This window comes from Saccopteryx leptura, chromosome 2, assembly GCF_036850995.1.
Source record: "Saccopteryx leptura isolate mSacLep1 chromosome 2, mSacLep1_pri_phased_curated, whole genome shotgun sequence".
Taxonomy (NCBI): domain Eukaryota; kingdom Metazoa; phylum Chordata; class Mammalia; order Chiroptera; family Emballonuridae; genus Saccopteryx; species Saccopteryx leptura.
The window spans coordinates 93,963,608-93,985,811 of NC_089504.1; the positions used below are offsets into that span (position 1 = coordinate 93,963,608).

The 22,204-nt window shown below is 42.9% G+C and overlaps 1 pseudogene; it reads right to left on the minus strand.

The window, feature by feature from the left end:
• Positions 1-926: 926 nt before the first annotated feature.
• On the minus strand, positions 927-13,650 carry LOC136391441 (dynein light chain Tctex-type 1 pseudogene; annotated as a pseudogene).
• Positions 13,651-22,204: the final 8,554 nt, after the last annotated feature.

A 22,204-nucleotide genomic window follows, 5' to 3' on the forward strand; every position in this document is an offset into this window, starting at 1 on the left:
CAATGGCCGGGCCCGCGCTTCTTTCTAGCGGAGTGGGGCGTGGCTGAGGCAGCGCGCGGATTCTTTCTGGCGAGCCATTGGTCGCCGCTCTTCTGTTTTTTTCTGCCTGGAGAGCCAACTGCGCTCGAAACTCCGGGGGAGCCCGGGAGGCCAGCGTTCGCTCTGGCTTACGGCGGGGATCCCCGCCCCCGCTGTCCCTTGGCGCGGGTTGTAGGAGCGGAGGCGCGCGGGGATGGGAGAAAAAGGGGCGGGAGGCAAGAGAGTTTCTGATTGGACAAGCGTTCCGCGAGGCGATGGATCCGGGGCGGTCGTTGGCCGGTGCCTGTAACTGTTGGGCTGTGGTTCCCGCGCGTTGGGAGTTTAAAGGTCTGGGGCCCGGTTTTCCTTGCCGCGCGCTTGGCGCTCGGCTCCCGCCACTGACTGCGGTTTCGAGCCTTCCCACTGCACAGGTTTTCAGTGGACGCCCAGAGGTGCCCAGATTTTTAGTTGGCTTCCTTCTGCCCAGCTGTTGAACTCGCTGTGAATTGACCCTGTCCGCGCCCCACGACTCCCCCCCCCAGGCGTAGGTGGGCGTTAGGACCTTCGCCATCCCGGGCCATGGTTTTCCATCTTTGTAAAGTGGGGTAATTAAAGAAGTGGCCTCCGAAATCCCCGCGTGCTGCTTGCGCGCGGAGGGGACACGAACTCAGGCGTGTCTCTGCAGCCACGCCCGGGACAAATAAATCCAAGTCGCCCAGAGGACCCCGCCCCCGCCAGCGGTCCCCCCCCCCCCCCCGGGCCTTTACTTCATCACTGCGTCCATTCATTCCCATCTTTCCGGACTCTAATGTCTACCCGCCGTCGCCTCAGGATCCCACCCCGACCGGAGGGATGCTGGACAGTCTTGCGATTCCGAGCCACCGAGGGCCAGCGTGCGGCTCTGAAGCACCGCACAGCAGATGGGGCAAAATGGAACGTCCAGCCTCATATTCACTAGAATGGGAAAGAAGTGACTGTTGTTTTAAGTTTTTTTTTTAATTGGAATAATTTATTCTAACTTTTAAAAGTACAAAGTATGAAAACTTAGTGTGATTGAATCATTTGAGAGAGTAGAGAAAGTTTCTCACTAGCAGATTTGAGCTTTTAGCACCTTTGAGCAGAAATCGAGTTAAGACAAGTGGCGGCCCAGGCTTCTACTGCCTACAGTGAACAACTCCTCTGACGAGGTGTGCTGACTGCAGAACAGTGCGGTCGTTTGGTGTTTTCTCTCCATTTTGAGAGTGCTACAAAAACAAAGAATGGGGAAGGTGCTCACTGAATTCACGGCTGGTGGTTAGCAGATGGAGGAGAGAGGGTGACAGAGGAGAAGAGCGCGGGCCACGATGAGGTCAGATGGACAGCCCGAAGGTGGTGATGATGCAGTACATGGTCTTGTTCTCCCACCGCACGGTGCATCTCCCGTCAGTAGAGCTTTCCCAGAAGCAAGAACTCCCCGAGTACAATCCTGCTCCGTTCTTCTGCATAATTACACAGGTTACAACGTATTTAAATGGTTTTCCCAGCTTGCTGAGTTGGCTCAGAGTTTGTTCCACTACGTCGTTGGTCCACTGGTTGACCTTGCTGTGCTGGTAGGCGCTGCCTCCGATAACACTTTCCACGGCCTCTTTTACAATGCTGCTCACTTCATCAACAATAAAAGTCGTCTCTTCGGAATCCTGAGAGTCTCCATCTTCCCTCCGACGCGTTGCCGCCGCCGCCTCGCGGAGAGCTTAAGTTTTTTACTATATCTGTTTTGTTCTTGGCTTTATTGCCAGATCCTACCCTGATTTGTAGCAGGCCTTCCAAAAATATTTGTTGAATGAATGAATAAAAAGAATGTATTAATGATTATCCAGTAGTCAAGGGTTAGAATTGGTAATTAAATCAGAACACGCCAACTTTCTCTCTCTCTCTCTCTCTCTCTCTCACACACACACACACATACACACACACGCGCACACACACGCACACTCACAAATATACAGCTACACCTAAATTAATTTAGCCACAATTGTTTAAAAACATTTACCTGATATGAACTAAGATACATTTTTTAAGTGATAAAAAGGAAAACGTGAAATAGATTTCATTCATGTTTTTTAAAAAGGCAGAGTAAGGAGCCTGACCAGGCAGTGGCTCAGTGGATAGAGTATCAGACGGGGACGCAGAGGATCCAGGTTAGAAACCCCCGAGGTCACTGGCTTGAAGCCCAAGGTCGCTGGCTTGAGCAAAGGGTCACTCACTCTCCTGTAGCCCGCCTCCGCCCCCGTGAGAAAGTAATCAAGGAACAACGGAGTGACCCAATGAAAAATTGAGCTTCTCATCTCCCTGTCTGTCTGTCCCTCTGTATGTGTCTCTCTGTCTCTGTCAATAAATAAATAAGTAAATAAATAAATGCAGGGGCCTGACCAGGCGGTGGGACATTGGATAGAGCGTCAGACTGGGATGTAAAGGATCAAGGTTCGAGACCCCGAGGTCACCAGCTTGAGCACGGGCTCATCTGGTTTGAGCAAGGCTTACCAGAATGAGCCCAAAGTTGCTGGCTCAAGCAAAGGGTCACTCAGTCTGCTGTAGCCCCCTGGTCAAGGCACATATGAGAAATCAATCAATGAACAACTAAGGAACCACAACAAAGAATTGATGTTTCTCATCTCTCTCCCTTCCTGTCTGTCTGTCCCTATCTGTTCCTCTCTCTGACTTTCTCTGTCTCTGCCACAAAAAAATAAAATAAAATAAATGCAGAGAAAGGAGATACATATTTTATTTTATATATACAGAATATCTAGTAGCAGGAACCACAAGAAAATGATACATCTGTTGACTCTGGGTAGAATTATGTGGCTGGGAAACAGAAGTGAAAAGATTTCAAAAGATATAACATATAACACTTTGTATCTTTTGAACTTTGAACCAAGTAAAAGAATCTCTTCAATAAAGTAGTATATAGCTAACATTTCCTGGAGCCCTACTATAATAATATCTACAAATATATATATACAATAAAATGGATGGATGCTTCACTTACATTCTACTATCAACAAGTCTAGGCCCTGGCCGTTTGGCTCAGTGGTAGAGCGTTGGCCGGGCGTGCACAAATCCCGGGTTCGATTCCCGGCCAGGGCACACAGGAGAAGTGCCCATCTGCTTCTCCACCCTCCCCCTCTCCTTCCTCTCTGTCTCTCTCTTCCCCTCCCGCAGCCAAGGCTCCATTGGAGCAAAAGATGGCCAGGGCGCTGGGGATGGCTCCATGGCCTCTACCTCAGGCGCTAGAGTGGCTCTGGTCGCAACAGAGCAACGCCCCAGATAGGCAGAGCATCGCCCCCTGGTGGGCGTGCCGGGTGGATCCCGGTTGGGCACATGCGGGAGTCTGTCTGACTGCCTCCCCGTTTCCAGCTTCAGAAAAATACAAAAAACAAAAACAACAACAACAAAACAAGTCTATGAGGCAGATATTCCCATTTTACAGATGAGAAAACTTGAAGCTTATCTATACTCACATAATTCAATAAATCCTTTGAAAGGATGCCTCTGAACACTGCCTATGGATTATATCTCAGATCTGCTGAACAAAAGTAGAAAGAGGGTAAAAAAATGAAGCCTTCACATTTCTGAGTCACATTTCTCATATTCCAAAACTCAGGTTTTAGGGCTTAAATCCAATTTGATACTTTAAATATTTTATGTGGAAAGCTGAAAACTTACCTCTCACATCACTTCATTTAGTAAACATTTTGTTTTTACAATTTAATGCCAAATGATTGCACCATTTACTTCTGAATCAGCTAGAAAGAAAACATAATTCATCTATTTTATACTTAAAGTTAAAAAAAAAAGTGGGCACTCAAATTATGGGTTGAGCAAGATCTAACAGATTAAGCATCAACTGAGAGTTGACTGCTTAACATTCATAATGTGCCCTAGAATGCAAAGATGAATGATTCAGAAGTAGGAAACTGACTCTCTAAATGTTTCGAAAAATTACTCTTCATCAACAGTATCCTGGCAACTCCACTTGCTCTCTGCCACAAGAGAATAACAGGCATGCCAGGAAGTGCAAAGTGGGCAAAGGGCAAGTCCAGAAGCAAAGCTGAGGTCATGCAAAATGTACTTGTTTGGCTCCTTTTTTTTTTTTTTTTTTTTTTTAGCGCGTTGCGACTTCTTAGTTGTTCATTGATTGCTTGCTCATATATGCCCCAACCATGGGGCTACAGCAGACCGAGTAACCCCCCGCTGGTGCCAGCGACCCTGGGTCCAAGCTGGTGAGCTTTTGCTCAAGCCAGATGAGCCTGTGCTCAAGCTGGAAACCTCGGGGTCTTGAACCTGGGTCCTTCCACATCCCAGTCCAACGCTATATCCACTGCGCCACCGCCTGGTCAGGCTCCATTTTTTTAAAGCAACAAGAAAGCTGTCTGAAATGTGTGGACCTTCACATCCCTGGTGTCTTTGCCACGCCCCAGACATGGTCAATAACCGGCAGTGTATATTGACTGAAGAATGCGAAACCCCATCTCAGGACACTTTCCAGATTATTACAGTTAAAAATGTAGGCTTTTTCAGAGAAAGCTATATACCTCAAACCTTCTTTTTTAATGTATTTTAAAGTTTCAAGATAAAATCTGGGGAAAAAAACCCAAATTTTTTCACATTGGAAATACAATAAGAGCATTTGAAGCTGCTTAGTTGCTACAAAATCTTTTATCCTAGTTAGCATAGGTGTCTGAGAATAACATAAATCCTTTCTAATAATTTGTCTCCATAGTTAAAAATACAGATAAAGTAACTTTGCAAATACATGTAGATGAAATAGGATAAAAATGTATCATCACTTGATTTAGGTTAACAGGAAGATGTTTTACCATAAAAGTTCTCCAAAATAATTTTCTCAATGATATATTTGGCAAGAGACTGATACTTGAATTCCCACAAAAAAATCCTCTTACAAAGAGAGAAATTTAGGGGGAAATAGTTTCCCATATTATTTCAGCGGGATATTTAAACTCTGACAACAAGAAAATACTTGCACAGACCAGATACATTTTTCATTCAAAAATATTTTTCAAGCCTTTATTAAAATATTTTTTCAAGAACCTTGCCCATGGGGGTTTCATCAAGAGAATAAGGAAACAATTTTTAGCATCAATTTGCCATATCTACTGTCACCAATGCCCAAATATATCTTAATGAGCAATGATTATATCACTACTTTTCTTGGAAATAGCTTTTTTTTTTTTTTTTTTTTTTTTTTTTTTTTTTTTTTAATATATTTTTCTGAAGCTGAAACAGGGAGGCAGTCAGACAGGCTCCCACATGCGCCCGACCGGGGTCCACTCGGCATGCCCACCAGAGGGCGATGCTCTGCCCATCCGGGGTGTCGCTCTGTTGAGACTGGAGCCAGTCTAGTGCCTGAGGCAGAGGCCATGGAGCCATCCCCAGCGCCCAGGCCATCTTTTCTCCAATGGAGCCTTGGCTGCGGGAGGGGAAGAGAGAGATAGAGAGGAAGGAGGGGGGGAGGTGGAGAAGCAGATGGGCGCTTCTCCTGTGTGCCCTAGCCGGGAATCGAACCCGGGACTTCCTCACGCCAGGCCAATGCTCTACCACTGAGCCAACCGGCCAGGGCCAGCTTTTTTTTATTTCAAATAGGAGATCTAGCTAGAGCTGCAAGTAAAAGTACGCCTGTCGGACCAGGTTAGAGAACAAAGAATTACTAAAAGAAAATGGGTGTCTAATAAATCCAAAGCCAAGAATAGAATCTGGAACTGGTCAACAGAACTATCTGAGGACACATGGTTTCTGCCTTCAGTTTCTCTCTCTATATAATGTCCTTCATCCCACCAATCCTCAACTGTTTTTTGGTTTTGGGCTTTGAGAGACAGACAAAGGGAGAGAGAGAAATGAGAAGTATCAACTCACATTTCTGTCACTTTAGTTGTTGATTGCCTCTCATATGTGCCTTGATGGGGGTTGGGGTAGAAGCGCTCAAGCCAAGTGAGTGACCCCTTGCTCAAGCCAGAGACCCTGGGCTTTAAGCCAGAGACCTAAGGATCTCAAAGTTGGGACCTGGACCTCAGCATCCCAGGTCGACACTCTATCCACTGTGCCACCACAGGTCAGGCGATCCTCACCCAATTCTAATCAAGTCTGCATTGAAAGGTCTATTTAGACCAAATTTAAAATTATCAGTAAGTTTTTACCTTAACTTCCTCTCTTTGAGCGACTGCCAAAGCTGTGAGGAGATGTGGTTCTCAACAATATAAGCAATAAACTCAGCTTTGGCTTAGCAACAGATTGTGTTGGTGACATTAAGGAGCCATCACTTGACATGGCTAACAAAATACCACTATATTCGTGAGTTGCTTTTAATAAATAAGGCAAATAGAAATCATGTGGATTGAGAGGATATAATTTATGTGCTTAAAATTAGAAGAATGAAATCACAACCTCCCATCCTTAATAGATTGATTTTGACCTTGGCCAAGAATTTAATCAAGAACTTACAAGTAGTACTGATTTTACAGCATCAGCTAAATCAAGGGAGCAACCAGTAAAAGATACAGTTTATGGAAAAACGATAGTATTGCTTTGTTTTCCTAGAATATCTGAGAGGTCCTAATTTGAAAGCAGAAAGTGAGGAAGGGGACAAGGAAGGAGAAAATACCAATACTGCTCATATTATAACATCCAGGAGAGAATATACAGGACAGATTCCATGGACTGAAAAGTGGCTTACAAATTATGAGTCAGCAAGAAAAAACTTGTCATCTTCCTCATGGGTTTACTGCATTACTTCTGAGAATTAAAATTTGTCCTTAGGAGGAAAACATGATTATGTATTAGTGTGTTTTATTCAGCAGTTAGCCAGGACAGTCCAGAGAATAAGATATGTTCAACTGCTGCTGGTAGACAGATATCAAAAATAAAACAAAACAGCCTGACCTGTGGTGGCGCAGTGGATAAAGCGTCGACCTGGAATGCTGAGGTCCCTGGTTCGATTCCTGGTCAGGGCACACAGGAGAGGTGACCATCTGCTTCTCTACCCTACCCGTTCCCTTTCTGTTTCTCATTCTCTCTCTTCCCTCCTGCAGCCATGGCTAGATTGGTTCAAGCACATCAATCCTGGCTCTGAGGGTGGTTCCATGGAGCCTCCACCTCAGGTGCTAAAAATAGCTCAGTTGCCAGCATGACCCCACATGGGTAGAACATCGGCCCCAGACAGAGGTTGCCAGGTGGATCCCAGTCAGGGCACATGCAGGAATCTCTTTCTTTCCCTCCCTCCATCCCTCCCTCTCTAAAATCAGTTAATGAATCAATCAATACAAATGCATGGTATATTTTATGGCTTTTCTTAAAAACATAGAAATTAAACTTTTCCTTTTGCACTATGACTTTCTTATTCACTCAGAAAAAAAATATGTCACGGAGATCTATGTTGTACATTGAACTTTGTCTCATTCTTTATATTCACTGCCTCAGTATTCCACAGTATGTACAGTTTATTTAACAATATTATTTCATATTATTCTTCTACTGATGGACATTTAGAATGTTTCAATTTTTTCTAATACTGTAAACATTAGTTCAAAGAACATTCTTAGTTGTGCCATCTTAGATGCACGTGCAAAATGTTTCTCGGTTGGAAAATTACTGGGTTGAAAGCTATAGAAATTTTTAACTGATAGATATAGCCAAATTGCCTTTCTAAAATGCTGTAATTTTATGTTTACATTCTGCCAATAGTATAAAGGAGTTCCTATTTCTTCACATTCACTTTAATCCTGAGCATTATATTTTTTATGTTGCAAAACCGATGGGCAAAATCATTTATTATTTAAATTTGAATTTTCTTGATTATGCTGCATTTGAGCACTCTTTTATATGTTTGCTAGCTATTTGATTTTTTTTCAGAAAATTTCCCATTCTTATCATTGGTGTATTTTTCCTAAGTTGTATTTTTTCCAATGATTGTATAAGATTTGTATATTCTACATATTTATCTATTGTCAATTACATATAATATAAACATTTTCTTATCTGTTACCTATTTACATTTTTTACTTTATTAAAAAATATTTTAGTTGTTCAAATATTTTTAGTTTTCATACAGTTAAATCTGACCATCTTTTCTGTGGTAGCTTCTGGGTTCTGAGACTTGTTAAAGACTTTTCTAACCCAAGATTAAAAAATATATTTTGGGCCCTGGCCGGTTGGCTCAGCGGTAGAGCGTCGGCCTAGCGTGCGGAGGACCCGGGTTCGATTCCCGGCCAGGGCACATAGGAGAAGCGCCCATTTGCTTCTCCACCCCTCCGCCGCGCTTTCCTCTCTGTCTCTCTCTTCCCCTCCCGCAGCAAAGGCTCCATTGGAGCAAAGATGGCCTGGGCGCTGGGCATGGCTCTGTGGCCTCTGCCTCAGGCGCTAGAGTGGCTCTGGTCCCAATATGGCGACGCCCAGGATGGGCAGAGCATCGCCCCCTGGTGGGCAGAGCGTCGCCCCTCGTGGGCGTGCCGGGTGGATCCCGGTCGGGCGCATGCGGGAGTCTGTCTGACTGTCTCTCCCTGTTTCCAGCTTCAGAAAAATGAAAAAAAATAAAAAAATAAAATAAAAATATTTTGTTCTGGTACTTTCATTTTAATTTTTGTGTTAGCTTATTAACCCATCTTAAATTTGTTATTGTGGATATGAAGTACAAATCTAGCTTCTTTTTTAAATCCCAGTGGATAACTGTGTCAGAGATGGTTGGATGTTCACCAAAGCATTTTTTCCTGGGCATACAGCAGTCTACCTTTCTCGGGTAGATCTTTGGAGTGAAGCGTGACCATGTGACTAAGCTCTAGACAGTAAATATGGGTAGAAATTATAAGATTCCATTTAGGCCTGGCCCACAAATACTGCCCACTTGCATCCTCAATGCTCTTTCCCTTCTGACTGAGGCACATGAGCACACACCCTTGGTAACTATGTCTTGAAAGGGGAAATATCCTAACATGAAAGAAGTCTTTGTCCCTGAATCATTATTTGGAGGAGGACTACCACCAATCAGGAATACCCATTTTGGACTTTAAGTGAGAGAGAAGTAATATTTATGTTGTTAAACCACAGCAGCTAGTGTTATCTTCACTAATGTAAGAGCCAATTTTTCCAATGTTATTTATTGAAAAGTTTATCCCTTCCTCACTGAATTGATATCCTTTTAAGTTTATCATAAATAGTTAAAGGGTTAAAAACACAGCTGTGGCACTGTTTTGTCAACATGGGCATTGTTCGTACCTCTCTAAGTCTCAGACCCCCTAAGTAAAATGGGGTCAGTGAGAATATGGTAGGTATGTAGTGAGAGCTATAATTATTATATGCAAAATCCCATTAAGCATGGGCCTTCTATTCCATGATATAGTTGTCTTTTCCTTGTTTGTTTATTGTGTCCTATGTACTATGTTTTATTAAATTTTTTTGGAATTTAATTTTTATTTTGTTGGACTTAGTACCAGCTGCAGACCTGAGCACCTGGGTCTCTGCCCTGTGTCCCCAGCTTTATAAGTCCCTGTTCTGGGTTTCCTCCATCCAAGCCCCTTCCCCACGGGCAAAGAGTCCACCAGTGTGGATGGAAGCAAAGGTGAAGAATAATCCTCTATGGTCATCACAGTCTGGGTGTGTGAGTGCCCCCTTGTGGAGCCCAGGCTGTCAACTCCAGTATCACACGTTGCAAATATGCTGATAAAAATGAGCTCCACTGCACAGTCGCAAATTTGCACCCATGCAGGCCATGACATGGGACTCAAACCAACAAAAGACATTTTGTAATAAAAGGACTACCATTTCATACAAGTACCATGGACTTGTAAATTTGGGGCCATGTAAACCATGTAGAAAATATCACCTTACCCAGTCTTACCCTCATGGGAACACAGTAAAGTTCTTCTTGGCTAATTATGTAACTTGAGTGACATAATTAACTCCCATAACTCCCGCACAGGCGGAGTCTGTCTCTATATCTCCCCTCCTCTTACTTAAAACAAACAAACAAACAAAAATAACAGGAATACAAATCATTGTTAGAAGTCTAATAAGACTAGAGGTAACCTGATAAACTTCCTCAGCTTGTGATTGCCATAGTCATAGTAACACAGGGACACCAGAGGATCCAGAATTCTCACTTGAGAGTGTTTGACAGTGGCAGTCCTAGTTGGAAGGCAGTGCCAGGGATGTGCCTTGATCCTACCTTCCATAGCAAACATGATGTTTTTATTAGAGTAAATATTACATTTCACTTTAGCAAACACTTGCAAAATTTATAAAAGATTGAGGCAGTTTTTATTATTCATACAAATGGGTTTTACTGTCTTACCTCTGGGATTGCTTTTGTTGACACAGGTGGTAATTTGGGGGACTAAGCCATCTTCTAAGCATTTCTCAACACCCTCACTGTCAGCAGCTTATGAAATGGGGCATTTTTACCCTTCTATATAGCCTTGACTGTCACCGAGTGACCATGAGGTACTGATGTTGACTCTCTTCTGCTCCACTAAAGACATAAGTTCTGTTATTTTAGACCCACAGTGATGAATTATCAGCGGGATTTAGACTTAAGTTTAAAATGACTTGCATCTTGCACTATAAGGTAGTCAATACATTTTTTTTTTTTTTTTCATTTTTCTGAAGCTGGAAACAGGGAGAGACAGTCAGACAGACTCCCGCATGCGCCCGACCGGGATCCACCCGGCACGCCCACGAGGGGCGACGCTCTGCCCACCAGGGGGCGATGCTCTGCCCATCCTGGGCGTCGTCATGTTGCGACCAGAGCCACTCCAGCGCCTGGGGCAGAGGCCAAGGAGCCATCCCCAGCGCCCGGGCCATCTTTGCTCCAATGGAGCCTTGGCTGCGGGAGGGGAAGAGAGAGACAGAGAGGAAAGCGCGGCGGAGGGGTGGAGAAGCAAATGGGTGCTTCTCCTGTGTGCCCTGGCCGGGAATCGAACCCGGGTCCTCCGCACGCTAGGCTGACGCTCTACCGCTGAGCCAACCGGCCAGGGCCTCAATACATTTTTTATCTACAGAAACTTTATGCTGTGGCATTTTATCTTAATTATTGTCATTTAATTATGGTTAAGTAAGGACAATTTTTTTTTAAGTTCTTTTCCTCTTTACTTCTTTGTGTCAGAGATTAACTTTGGAGAATAGTATCAGTCTAGTCATTGCTCATATTTTTTTATTCATAACTGATTTTAGATATACAGAAGAGTTACAAAAATAGTAGAGAGAGTTCCCAAATACCCCTCACTCAGCTTCCCCTAATATTATTACCATATAATGATCAAAACCAGAAAATTGCCCTGGCCGGTTGGTTCAGTGGATAGAGTGTCAACCTGGCATTCAAACGTCCCAGGTTCAATTCCTCATCAGGGGAACATATGAGAGGCAACTATTTGCTTTTCTTCCCTTCCCTCTCCCCCTTCTCTCTCTCAGCCAGTGGCTCAATTGGTTCAGGCATTGGCCCTAAGTGCCGAGGATAGTTCAGTTGATTTGAGCATTGGCCCCTGATGGGGGCTGCCAGGTGGATTCTGGGTGGGGCACAGGCAGGAGTCTGTCTCTCTATCTCCCCTTCTCTCACTTAAAACAAATAAAAATAACAGGAAATTAACATTAGAACAATACTATGAATTAAACTACAGTCTTATTCAAATTTCACCAATTTTTTTCCAATTTTTTTTCTCCTTCCACAATCTACCAAGAATCTCACCAAGAACAGGTTATCATTTGGTCTTATTTCCATCGTCAGTAACAGTTTTGCAGTGTATTCTTGTCTTTCATGATCCTAACACCTTTGAAAAAAAGTTTGTGACTGTCTTCTTTCGCTAAGCATTTCTTGTTTTAATTATCAACTGAATAAACAAAAGTTTATTCATATTTGATTTTAGAGAGAGACGAAGGGAAAGGCGGAGGGAGAGAAACATCCATTCATTGCTCCACCCACCCATGCATTCATTGGTTACTTCCTATCTGTGCTCTGACCAGGGATCAAAGCTCTGCACTTCAGGACAGTGCTCCAACCAACTGTACTATCTATCAGTCCATGGCTTGAAAAATACTTCATTGTTTGGACAAATGCATGTTGTTTATCCATTTATCAGTGTAGGATCGATGCTAGAGATAGCCCTACCCTCTCCCCAGATGAATGGCACTGTGATCACAGATCCTGGCCACAAGCCATGGGAGAAAGGGTAGTAAAACTGTACTAAGAACAATGGAACTGAGTCATCAGGTATATATCAAAAAGGGACAATACAGAAAGGCACATACCTTTTCCCTACCCTCTTTTCACTTGCTTACTTGCAAGTAGACAAATAGTTTCACTTGAGTAACACCCAGGGCTTAGCTATTTAAACTGCACCCCCACCCAGCAAGGATCGGTGCTTTCACCAACCTGCTACCATGGGTGCTGCCCCTGTGTGTAAGTAATAAAGGCTATGTCTGCTGCATCTGGTGCTCCTTCTGATTTCTTTGGGATCCTGCAACACCACCAGATCCATTTTCTGGGTCTGGATCTCCTGTGTTACAGTTTATGGATGTTTGGGTTGTTTCCACAATTTGGATATTCTAAAGAGTGGTGGTATGGTGGTGGGCAGTTTGACAGACATGAGCAGAGAGTAAGGACTATTGACCAGGCAGAGGTCACCAGGGTGAAATGCTCCAGGTGCCTGCCTAGTAATAGGCAAAACTGGGAAAACAAGGACCTCACCCTCAGGGTAACCTTTCTTCCACTAGCATATTGCTGGTCATGCAGGTTGGACCCCCCACCCCTTAGCAGGGAAATGAGTCAAGTGGCCAGAGAATAGCATTTAAACATTAACCTCTAGGGATAACATGTAAGTCTCAGTTGTGTTTCAGCTCCAAGCCCAGAAAAGTAGCAAAACCGGATAAGCAATGCTATGGCTGACCTCAGGACCCACTGCATTGACTAATGACCCCATTCAAGGCTTTCTAATGCTAACATACATGCTCAGCAGCAACATGATTACTTCCATATAAAACTAATCTTATAGCTATAAGATTTATTAAGACTAACAGTGGGGAATGTAAGGGGACAGAAAATAGACATATTCCCAATTCTCTATATTGTAGAAATGTCTGAGTGTTTTGTGGGTTTTTTTCAGGCATAGAGATGCCAGATAAACTGCTTCCCTAGCCAAGATACCAGGCCTTGAAAACCAGACCAAACTCAGGAGTCCACAGCCCTACCACAGAGCACTCAGACCCATCCAAGTCCTTAAGAAAAGTAACAAGATCAGAAACCTTATACCTCTGGGAGACATCCAGGAGTAACCCAGAGATTAAGAAAGGAGACAGACAGTCTGAATCACTTGGCCTCTGGAAGAAATGTGGAGATCAAGAGGAAGGCAGATAGCCCATTATCTATCTCAAGAACAGAGCATGCTGATCTGCCTGAGATGGACACCTCACTACCCCTTGCTTACATGACTAACTTCATCGACTTTGCCCTTTGCACCATTACCAATAGCTCTTGAATCCTATAAAAAGGGTCAGCAGAATGAGAGTTTTAAGGCAGACTTTGGGTCTGAAGCCCACTGCCTTCTCGGGTTTGCTGGCAATTTGATTAAAGACACTTATACTCACTTCAGTCTTCATCCTTGCTTATTGGCTTCATAGCAACCAGCAGCACAAGCTCCGCTTGTTCTGGTTACATATAGACATTCCTGTACATGATTTTTTGGTTTTGTTTTTTTTTTGTATTTTCTGAAGCTGGAAATGGGGAGAGACAGTCAGACAGACTCCCGCATGCGCCCGACCCGGATCCACCCGGCACGTCCACCAGGGGCGATGCTCTGCCCCTCCGGGGCGTCGCTCTGCCGCGACCAGAGCCACTCTAGCGCCTGGGGCAGAGGCCAAGGAGCCATCCCCAGCACCCGGGCCATCTTTGCTCCAATGGAGCCTTGGCTGCGGGAGGGGAAGAAAGAGACAGAGAGGAAGGAGGGGGGTGGGGGTGGAGAAGCAAATGGGCGCTTCTCCTATGTGCCCTGGCCGGGAATCGAACCCGGGTCCCCCGCACGCCAGGCCGACGCTCCTGTACATGTTTTTATGTGGATGTACATTTTTACTTCTCTTGGGTAATAACAATTAGTGGAATTGCTGGGTCATATGGTAATAGCATGTTTAACTTTTCAAAGAACTGCCAAATTATTTTCTAAAGCAACTATATCACTCTGCACTCCCATCAGCAGTGTGTGAAGGTTCTGATTTCTTCACTTTCTCACCAACACTTGCTATTATCTGTCTTTTTTTTATTACAGTCATCCTTGTGGATGTGATACCCCTTACTTTTAAAGTTCTTTATATTGTATAATATTGGCCTTTTGTCTATGGCATATATACTCTAAATAGTATCTATCTTCCAGGTTGTCAATTGTTTTTTTACTTGATTCAAGAATTTTTTAGGGGGGGATTCCAAGATGGCTACAGAGTAGCTGAAAGCTACACTCAACTGCTACTAGCCCCAAACCAGATTTACAGCTAAAATACAGAGCAATCAACCTGAATAACCAAATGAAGGCTAGCAAAACTGATATATTATAACCAAGGATTCACAGAAGAAGGCACCTAGAGACTGGTAAGAAGGGTGGAGATGCAGAAAGGGATGCCCTATACCCACATGTGGCTGAGATGCTGGAGGAACATCACAGCAGTGAAGGTTCCTTCCCCCATGTTCATGGGGTTTCAACACAACCAGGGATCACCAATCTAGAAAACAGAGATGGGAAGAGGAGCCCACATTACATCTGAGAGTGAAAATCAGTGGGGATTCAGTCTGCCTAGCAGACCCAGAAGCCACCTGCCCAGGGACAGGCACTCCTATTATTGCAGCACTGGTTGCAGTGAAACCAAGAGCTGGTTCTTTGAAAAGATAAACAAGACTGATGAACTTTTAATCAGACTCATCAAGAAAAAAAGAGAAAGGACCCAAATAAGTAAAATCAAAAGTGAAAGAGGAGAAGTAACAACTGACATCACAGAAATACAACACATTGTAAAAAAAATACTATGAACAACTACATGCCAAAAAATTGGAAACTTGATTGAAATGAATAAGTTCTTAGAAACATACAATCTTCCAAAACTGAATGTGGAAAAATCAGGAAACCTGAACAGACTGAGTGCAACTAATGAAATTGAAACAGTAATTAAAAAACTCCCAGCAAACAAAAGTCCTGACTGAAAGGCTTCACAGGTGAATTTTACCAAACATTCAAAAAAGAACTAACACCTCTCCTTCTCAAACTATCCCAACAAATTCAAGTGGAGGGAAGACACCTAAGCTCATTTTATGAGCCCAGCACTACGCTAATTCCAAAACAAAGACACTACAAAGAAAGAAAACTACAGGCCAATATCATTGATGAACATAGATGCTAAAATTATCAACAAAATATTAGCAAACTGAACCCAGCAATATATTAAAAAGAGATAATACACCACGATCAAGTAGGATTTATTCCAGGAATACAAGGTTGGTACAATATTCACAAATCAAGAAATGTGATACATCACATAAACAAAATGAAAGATAAAAATCACATGATCTTATCAATAGATGCAGAAACCTCGTTTAATAAAACCTAACACCAATTTATAATAAAAACTCTCAGCAAAGTGGGAATAGAGACATAAGAAAGACCATATGTAGCTGTTGTGAGTCGGAGGCGCAGAGAGAGAGATCAGCAGACAAAATCATCAAGGACTAGCAAAGGACCACCGCTTGCTCAGGCAAATGGCCCCAAGTTCGCGCTATGTCCTAATTTTATTCACAAGACTTCAAAAAGCTTGTTTACTGAGAAATTGGCATAACATCAAGCGTAACTTTTACTTAAAGATACATGGAGTACACCTGCAAGATAGCTTAGTAACAACATAATATCAAAAGGCATTAATTGCTATTGCTTCTATGGTCTCCACAATATTCCTCTCCTTATCTCAAGGGATACCTTGGAAGGTACAGAAATCTTATGAGAATGTTTTACTGAGAAAAGCCCAGCAACTGCCTTCAGTCACATAGACCTGTTTCAGTGACCCCCCTTCAAGTCACAAAACAATTTTCTTGGCAAAACATTCTTTTCTTGTTGGCTGTGTTCCCATCCAAGGCCATGCAATGGGTTATTCCACTACATGTGGCAAACTTACAACAAACATCATATTCAATGAGCAAAAACTAAAGCATTTCTCTTAAGATTGGGAACAAGACAGGGATATCCACTTTCACCACTCTTATTCAACATGGTACTGGAAGTCATAGCTACAGCAATCAGACAAAAGAAGAAATAAAAGCATCCAAATTAGAAAGAAAGAAGTAAAACTGTCACTATTCACTGATGACATGATATTGTATATAGAAAATCCTAAAAACTCTACCAAAAAACTAATAGATATAATAAATGAATTCAACAAAGTAGCAGGATATAAAATTAGAATTCAGAAATCAGTGGCATATTTATATACCAATAATGAGATAGCAGAAAGAGAAATTAAAGAAACAATCCCACTTACTATTGCAACAAAAAATAAAATATACCTAAGGCCCTGGCCAGGTTGCTCAGTAGATAAAGCATTGTCCTGGTACACTGATGTCATGGGCTTGATCCCTGGTCAAGGCACATATGATAAGCAACCAATGAGTGTACAATTAAATGGAGCAAGTAAGTGGAATAATGAATTAATGCTTCCCTCCCTTCCTCTCTACCTTTCCTACTTTCTCTCAAATCAATAGGAAAAAATACTTTTTTAAGAAAGATACCTAAGAATAAATGTAACCAAGGAAGTAAAAGACCTGTACTCAGAAAATTAAAGAACATTCAAGATGATACAAACAAGTGAAAGTACATACCATGTTCATGGGTTGAAAGAATTAACATCACTTAAATATCCATACTTCACAAATCAATCTATAGATTCAATGAAATTCTTATTAAAATACCAATGAAATATTTCACAGATCTAAAACAAATATTCCAAAAATTTCTATTGAGAAAAAAAAAAAGGACTGAATATCCTCAGCAATCTTGGGAAAGAAGAGCAAAGTTGGAGGTATCACACTACTTGTGTACTGGCATAAGAACAAACATATAGATCAATGTAACAAAACAGAGAGCCCAGAAATAAACCCATACCTTATGGTCAATTAATATTTGACAAAGGAAGCAAGAGCACATAATGGAATAAAGACAGTCTCTTCAATAAATGGTGTTGGGAAAATTGGACAGATACATGCAAAAAAAAAAAAAAAAAAAAGAAAGAAAGAAAGAAAAAAGAAACTAGACCACCTATTTACACCATATACATGAATAGACTCAGAACAGATAAAAGACTTAAATGCAACTTGTAAAGCCATAAAAATCTGAGAAAAAAATATAAGCAGTAATATCTCAGACATCTCTCACAGCAATACTTTTTCTGCTATATCTCCTCAAGCAAAAGAAACAAAAGAAAAAATAAACAAATGTGACTAAAAAGCTTTTGCACAGCACAAGAAACCATTAACAAAATGAAAAGACAACTCACTGAATGGGAGATCATATTTGCTGATTCACCTGATAAGGGATTAATATCCAAAATTTATAAAGACCTTATAAAACTCAACACCCAGTTAAAAACTGGGCAAAGGTCCTGAATAGACACTTCTCCAAAGAGGACATACAGATGTCCAATAGGCATATGAAAAAGCGCTCAACATTACTAATCATCAGAGAGCTGTAAATTAAAACCACAATGAAATATTACCTCATACCTGTTAGAATGACTATCACCACAACAAATCAACAAGTCAGTGGCAAAGTGGATAGAGCACTGACTTGAGACGCTGAGGTCCCAGGTTTGAAATCCCGATATTGCTGGCTTGAGTGCAGGCTCATGCAGCCACAACTATGAGGTGATTCTTCTCACGTCTCTTCCTTCCTATCTGTGGGTCCCTGTCTGTCCCTCTCTCTCTCTAAAAAAAAAAAAAGAATTTTTTTTCTTTGTAAGACACAGAAAAGCATGTGGTCCCTTGACCATTTTCAGTGTTATAATTCCAGTGAGGGCCTATAGACTGCCCTTGCTCCTGGTGGGTAATTCTCACTTTGCAGGTATAACTCATTAGCATAATCCATTGCCTTCCCCTCATGCTTGCACCTTCAGGAGTTGTGACAGCCTCCTGTAGGACTAGATTTGCATCCTTCCAGCACAGATCAAAGGTTAAGGTTCTTTTTCTCCATTCATTTATAAATTTACTGGGGTCACCTGGGAAACTACCTAATCTGTCTTTAATGCTTATTAAGGATCTCTTTTGCAATTTTTATATAACCTAGGATTATATCTTAGTGCCATAAAGGCCTGTGCATATGGCACCTGTGTCCACTCTCCTTGTCTCCTATAGAATAGACCTAGTTGTAAAATAGTGTTACAATTTAAGCTACCATTTTTAGGCCAAACCTCCCTATCTCTTAATCTATATTGAGACCATGCTGTATTATAGAAGAATATTCATCCTTTTTTACTTCATGATTTGTGGGTCACATTTATTCCAACTCATAAGGATGCATCCCAGAGGCATATCTTGTGGTATTGAGCCTTGATTTCCCATCTGAAAGAGAAGAGAGGAGATCATGGGAGAGACTGGGCATCCCCTCTTTCTCTTCCCATGTTTTATATACCATCTGGAGAGGGTGGCCCCTCTCAGACCCTAGGGACAGGCCATCCCCTCTCAGCCAGTCTGGACAAGGCGGCCCCGCTCAGGCATGGATTTCCAGAATTAGCTAGCTTTACTGTGTAACACTTATTCCCAGCCCAGCACCTTGTGGGGTCCCCTTATGTCTCCATTCTTTCAATGGAAAATCTATCTCCTAGACCTAGACCATCTCCTATTTCCCTGTGGAGGACTTTTTAAAAGGAATATTAACTCATTTGAGATGCACTCTAATCTTAAGCAAATGACAGTCCCACTAGTGATTAACTCTTGTTTCTTGCCAGAATCTTAGTTGAAATAAAAATTGTAATAATTTTTATTTCCACTAATTGGTATAGGAAAGAAACCACCTGTGTTTCCTACATTGTCCTTAGATTAGTTTAGTTTTGTGGAGGTTTCTTTTAAGATTATTATTTCCCAATTAGTTTAATATAAATGTTCCTGGCCTTAACTTCTCTGCTTCCAGAGGGAGCTGCATGCATGAGGCTAGCAGTCTCCAGCACTGGCGTTGTTGCTAGGCAACAATGTAAAACCGCTCAAAGTTGGGGCTGAGGGAGATTCTGGATTTAAATTTGAAACTATTTGAAGTAGGAGAGAAAAAAAAACCCAGAAAACTCACACTAGCAGTAACAGAAGGGCAAGAGGGGAAACCTTCTCACACCTGCCCCAGCTCAGGGAGGGGTGCAAATTCTTAATTCTTACTGTGAGCTATTGTTCCTCCAGCTTACGTTGTGTGCCAAGAAATGTTGTCTGTTAATGGCCTCTACCCAATGTTCACCCCGATAGTGCAGATATAGGCAAACTAAAGAGGAAATTTCCTTATCCAAACTTGGGTAATATCTTAGAAATATCTGAGGTCCCTGTCAGGGCTCCTCTCTGCAGCCTGACGGACACAACAAGACCCCTGCGTGCACATTGTGCAAGGTGGTTACAAGTGCAGATAAAGTTGCCAAAAGCCAAGTGGGGAGGAGAGATGCAGCAATTCAGTGGCTGATTTATGGCTTAATCTTACCCTTTTGGAGGTCATGTTTCACAGACAGAAAGATTAAGGATTTAGATGGATCTCAGTGTGCTGCTTGTGATTGGGGCTCTCAGAGGCTGTTACTCCTCTGGTCTTCCCTCACTCTCTTACGTGTCTCCGTTTCTCTCCTGAGTGTCTAAAATATCTGGGAGGGCTCAAAGCACTGGATAATCAGTCCTTATGTGCATGTCCCCAGACAAGCCAAAGTAATTAATTACAAATGAAATGGAAGCCCTTGCATGTCTCGGAAATAATCCCCGACACCTCTGTTAGGTTCTCACTCACATTAGAATGTCCAGAGCCTGAACAAGGGGGAGGAGGTGCCTCTTCAATCTTCAGAGCCCGGGTGAACTCACTCATTATAAACTATGCTATTTCTGTCAGAGAACACAACTCTGCATATAAAGTCTAATTAAAACACCTTAATTACACCTCTCTGGTTGTTCACAGAAAAGCAACCAACAGAAGCAGAAAAGTTTCTAGAAGGCTCTGAACTCAATGCAATCTGAATTACAGCACCAGAAAGATATCACCGGAGTGACCTGAGTCCCTGAGGCTTCCCCCTCCTCAGTTCTTGTCACATTCACGAGAAAGAAATCAGGTGAGAGGGCTCAGTGTTCAAGGAAAGCAAGTAGTTTATTCAGCAAAGCTATATACTCGGCACAAGGCACACATGAGCAAACTCAGCTAGTCTGAGTGCCCCAACTGCTTGCACTACACATCTTAGCTTCAAGGCTTTGTTTCCTTGTTATCCGGGCTAAGAGACAGGGTTTCAAAGTTCTGCTTTGTAGTTTCTCTTGTAATTGTTGGGACACCTGGTTATCTTGTTTTGTCCTGTCTCAGGACTGCTGACTCCCTCATTCAGTGGGTGAGATAAACCCTCCTTGTTCCCCTTCCCTTCTTCCCACCTTGATAGCTGCATATCCTGCCTAACAGTATCAGAACTTCATTACTTTTTAGGGACAAACATTAATCCATTGTACCACATTTTGTTCATACAGTCATCAGCTAATGTTCATTTGGGTTGTTTCCATCTTTTGGTTATGGTAAATAGTGCTGCTATAAACATTCAGGTACAAGTTTTTGTATGAGCATCTGCTCTCAACTAGTTTGGGTAAAAATATAATATTTTAGCCCTGGCCGGTTGGCTCAGTGGTAGAGCGTCGGCCTGGCATGCAGGAGTCCCGGGTTCGATTCCCGGCCAGGGCACACAGGAGAAGCGCCCATCTGCTTCTCCACCCCTCCCTTTCTCCTTCCTCTCTGTTTCTCTCTTCCCCTCCCGCAGCCGAGGCTCCATTGGAGCAAAGATGGCCCAGGCGCTGGGGATGGCTCCTTGGCCTCTGCCCCAGGCCTAGAGTGGCTCTGGTTGCAACAGAGCGACACCCGGAGGGGCAGAGCATCGCCCCCTGGTGGGCAGAGCCTCACCCCTGGTGGGCGTGCTGGGTGAATCCCGGTCGGGCGCATGCGGGAGTCTGTCTGACTGTCTCTCCCCGTTTCCAGCTTCAGAAAAATACAAAAAAAAAAGAAAAAGAAAAAGAAAAATGTTCCCAGATATCCTCCAGACTACTTCCCCTTAGGTCAGTTCTGCCGGATTTGCATCACAAGCTTATCCTGACACTAATTATTGGCAAGGGAATGGAAGCATGATACTGTATAAGGTTAATCAACTTTGCCTGACCAGGTGGTGGTGCAGTGGATAGTGCGTCCACCTGGGATACTGAGGACCCAGGTTCAAAACCCTGAGGTTGACAGCTTGAGTGCAGGCTCATCCAGCTTGAGTGTGGGATCATAAACATGACCCCATGGTTGCTAGCTTAAGCCCAAAAGTCACTGGTTTGAGCAAGGGGTCACTGGCTCAGCTACAGTCCCCTCCCCCAAGTCAAGTCAAGTATGAAAAAGCAATCAATGAACAGCTAAAGTGCTGCAACTAAGAGTTGGTGCTTCTCATCTCTCTCCCATCCTGTCTGTCCCTGTCTATGGGTTGGTCTCTCTATCTCCTTCGTTAAAAAAAAAAAAGAGAGAGATTAATCAACTTTGATGCTGAAAGAGGGCCTAACTTCACCTGGGGCATACAGCCATCTAATGCCCCAACAAGATGCAGGTTCTAGGGAAATATAAGAGCTGTAGGATAGGCATCCAAGAGTGTCTGCACCAGGGCCAGGGCAAGAGTTCCTGGAAGAAGTTCAGCTTAGTGTTCTTTGAGCTGTAGGTCTCAAGTGAGTATCTCAAAAGAAAAACAAACAAAACCCCAAACTTCAACACATGCAAGACTGAACTCATGATTCTCATCAAAATGCTCTCTTCCAGTACTCTAATTCTTTGTGAATAGGACCACCATTCCAGCTGCACTAGCCAGAAAAACAGAAGTCGTCACACCCTCCTCCTTTTCCTCTTCCTCATCCATATCTAGAGAATCAACAAGTCCTGTTGCTAAAACCTGTAAAATAGCT